Below are 4,072 nucleotides of genomic sequence, written 5' to 3'. Positions count from 1 at the left end.
TAATACATTTCTATTCTATTCTATATCTTTGAAAAGTCTCCATTTATTCAACACTTCTGAATTCACTGACAAATTGAACTGAACTGACAAAAATAAGGTGCATAAAAAAGCAAACAAAATTCCTCCACAGGCTACTCACCATCATTAGTAGAGCGGCAAGCGGCGTTTGGGAACAGAGTGAAATCTTCTTAAAACACTGCCCCTCCACTCATTCCTGAACTTTTTTGTTAGGTCCTTCTCAAATGACAACTGAATTCAATTGGCCTTGCGTCGATGAAGCATACTAAGGCGATGTTCTGTAAAGACGTTCTTGAGGGTAGAAAACGAATTCTCACAGAGTGCCGTGCTAGCTTCAGTAGTGTTGTTGTTGACATCAGTGCCCACTAGGGTTGTCCCCGACTAAGGATTTGGATAGTTGACTTTGATTGACAAAAAAAAAAGACAAAAAAAAATCATTTTCTTTTTTTTTTACCAGGGTGGGCACAGCTGACTCAGTGGGCGGGCCCGGCCCCCTAATGCCCGCCCATGGCGCCGGGTCTGGGTACAGACATGATGTTAGTTGAGAACGAGTTGTAAAGTATATCTGCATATATGTACTGTCTTGATTTTGTGCTGAATAAAAAAATATATGAACCAGTATATTATGTAATAATAAATAATAATAAACTGTACTTTTTGAAGAAGTCTTTATTCATCATGCAGTGACACACACATGCAATGGGTGGCACACACAGTAACACACACATGCAAAAAAATAAATTGGGTCGCAGATTCAATTTAGTCTCTGCGCTTGATCCATCCCGTCGTCCTCCCAACTGGTAAAATCAGACACATTTATGACATCTAAATAGACAATTATGTCTATTTATTCTTCAGGTCATTGACGAGAAATAATTGGTTCTCCACCAGAATCTCATAGAAGAGGTCCTTGCCGCTTGGCCCACTGGCGTTCAGGGGACCGCTATGTGGTGCTCTTAGACATCACCAGATTGTAGCCTTCCTTGGTGATGACACCCCGGGCAAGGAGTTCATCCAAGATGGATGCCACCATGTTCACCCGCTGGATCAGGGTGGCCCGGTGCTTATCCACAAAGGAGGCTAAGGAAATGAAAACACACTTGTTGGTGACCTATTTCATCTATCATGCTGCAGTCATCATGTTTTGAAGCTTTATACAGAATAGCATACCCTTACGAAAAAGTATCATGTATTTCCCAAAAGGCTTCATGGTATTTCCATAATTCTTTTGTCACTACCACCATACTACGGGGATATTATGGGGGGGGGGGGGGGGGGTGGAAGGAGACGTGTGGTTACATTTCCGGGGTCTTCTGGACTAAAGCAAGGGTGGGGGTAGTTTATTGGCTGGGGGTTGTTCTGTTTTGGGTTGCAGGTGTTCTTAATGGGGGGGGGGGGGGGGGGGGGGGGGGGGGGTCATAAGAAGTGAAGAACATAGGGTAAAATTGGAAATTGGAGCAGTCTGTTGGCCAGCTTGTTTTTGTTTGGGTGAAAATATCAACCCCCAGGTTAGCCATAACTTATGGCTAATAAGACCGGGAATACAACGTTTAAACCCTGGGGTTTGCCGTACGACAGGGAATAAAACATTTCAACCCCCATGGTTAGCCGTACGACAGGGAATACAACGTTTAAACCCCATGGTTAGCCGTATGACAGGGAATACAACGTTTAAACCCCAGGGTTAGCCGTATGACAGCGAATACAACGTTTCAACCCCCAGGGTTATAGTCTATTTGCCAAGACAATGAACCCGGAAATTTTGGAACCACCAAACTTTTATGATAGATATGGATAGTATGGGTCACCAGCACTTAGAAACTGCCGGATGCTAAGTTGTACATGTTGGGCAACTTTTTTTATTTGCATAATTAGCTACATTTGCATAATCACCTAAATGGACAAATCTCGGAAACTACTTGATCAATTTCAACAATGTTGGAGTGGTTTTGGGGGTTATTCGGGATGCTGAATCCATTTATGATACTCAAGAGTTTCGGAATTGCAATATTTACTGGAATTTACCAAATTTCAATTTCAAGAGAAATTCTGCTGAATAATATTATGGGGAAACTTACTCCTTGCTTACAAGTCTTGGTTATCATAGACTCAGGTCTACTGTAAGCTTTAAGTCCCACATTAACAAGGTGACAAAAACATAATTCTTCCACCTTAGAAACAAAGCTAAAGTACAACCATTTATAAATCAAAAGGATGCTGAAAAACGGATCCATGCCTTTATTCCAAGCCGACTGAAGAAAATCCTTCAGCTTATTCAACTCTCAGCTAGGCTATTACACTGGCTTCCGGTAACATTTAGAATTGATTTGAAGGTCCTCCTCCTTATGTACAAAGCCCTAAATGGAACCAGACCAAGCTATATTGGCAATTTTCTTGTCAACTACATGCCCCCAAGAACACTACGATCATCTACTTCTATCATCTTGTATTTTTATTTTCTGCATTGCATTTATTCTGTCTATTTTATGCTCATTTGATGTATTCTAGTGTATTTTCTGCTGTGAAGCACTTTGGGCTGCAATTCTTGTATGGAATTTGTACAAATAACGTTTATTATTATTATTGCCATCCTTAGAGTTATTTGCTACCTCTATCTAGCAGGGCTCAAATTATTTGAAATGGTTTTGTTAACCCTCGTGTTATCCTCAAATTGACTTTACACTCTTTATCCTTGGGGACATTTTGAGCCCAGCAGTTTAAACCTCCAGAAAATGATCATAATCAAAAGTGTTACCCAAATGTATGTTTCAAGTGCTTCATGTTACTTAGTTGATTACCTAAATAACCATTTAAATAAAACATTACTCCTACTCCCCCCCACCCACCCAATTATACATACATAATATATATTATGTTGTTCAAGTGGGGAGTGGGCCCATGATAACTTTCCGTTTTTGGAAAGTAACGTGTCTGCTTGTGGTTGAGAGACAACAGGAGCATCTGCACTAAGGGTCTCATTCTCATCAGAGGAGGACGCCTCATAATCCGGGTCTCAGACACATTCTCTCCTATGTCACTTTCACTGTCAAATATCTGTGACAAAACTTCACTGGCAGAAAACTTTTTCTTCAAGGTAATTTTCAAATGAGAGTTTAGAAGGCTGCTATGCAAGCTATGTTTGCTCCTCCCCTATGTTGCGTAAAGTTTAGGTAGTCAAAAATCACAAATAACAATAAAAATACAGTCCGGGATATACATTCTAAAAATTGCACAGTGTTTAGAATGCCCATTTCTCCTTGTTAGGGACCAAGCCGTGAGACAATGAGGAAACAGGAGTTATAGATGAAAACTGGGTTTTTATTTACCCACAAGGTGCAAAACCATTGCAAACCAAGAATTTGATAACTAGGCCTATAGATAGGTTTCTCGTCCACGTCAGCAAGGAGGCCAAAAGGAACGTAATAATCCTGTCAGAACAATGGGGCACTGTATACTATAGAGGATACTAGGACATGACCTCGAGAACATTTGAACCTGTTTGGGGAGATATTTCACACAGACACAACCAGGAATGAGGAAGATAGTGGTTTACCATTGTATCTTTGTTCCTGGATTGTAGCCAGCTCTTCATAACAACTCATCAACAATAGTCTTCTGGGATTCTGAAATCGGGAGGAGATTGCGGGGGGAGCAAATGAATGAATGTGGATGAGAGCCGTGATGTAAGTGATTGCAGCTACGGCTGTGTGGGTGCTGGAGACATGATCGAATAGACTTGTATGCGCCTGAATCTCCTGAACACGGCGCGATCCATTCCTAATCGATCAGAACTAAATCGGCAGAGAAAAAGCCCATTTTTAAGCACCTATTCGGCTATTCCCCATGCACATGCGCAGATTGCCCACGGATTGTGACGCCACGCACACCCACCCTGGACTGTTCCATCAGAGGGGGGAGCTTCGGTGGTAGTCTGAGTGGCTACAGACCACTGCACTTAAATATAAACAGTCTACCTGGAGACTCAATGAGGTAATTGTAGATGTCGCCATATGACTCGTCTGGCCATTTAGTGGGATCATTGTTTCATTATCCT

At 41.6% G+C, this 4,072-nt stretch overlaps 1 long non-coding RNA gene across 1 annotated transcript in view; it reads right to left on the bottom strand.

The window, feature by feature from the left end:
* Positions 1-727: 727 nt before the first annotated feature.
* Positions 728-4,072, bottom strand: part of LOC311243829 — a 7,014-nt gene continuing 3,669 nt past the window's right edge. Inside the window, exon 3 of the long non-coding RNA XR_014620678.1 lies at positions 728-1,098. This is a non-coding gene — a long non-coding RNA (uncharacterized lncRNA). The remainder of the gene's footprint in view (positions 1,099-4,072) is intronic.

The sequence above is a fragment of the Notolepis coatsorum genome, assembly GCF_963971535.1.
Source record: "Notolepis coatsorum genome assembly, chromosome: 17".
NCBI lineage: Eukaryota > Metazoa > Chordata > Actinopteri > Aulopiformes > Paralepididae > Notolepis > Notolepis coatsorum.
This window is presented reverse-complemented; position numbering and strand designations above follow the sequence as displayed.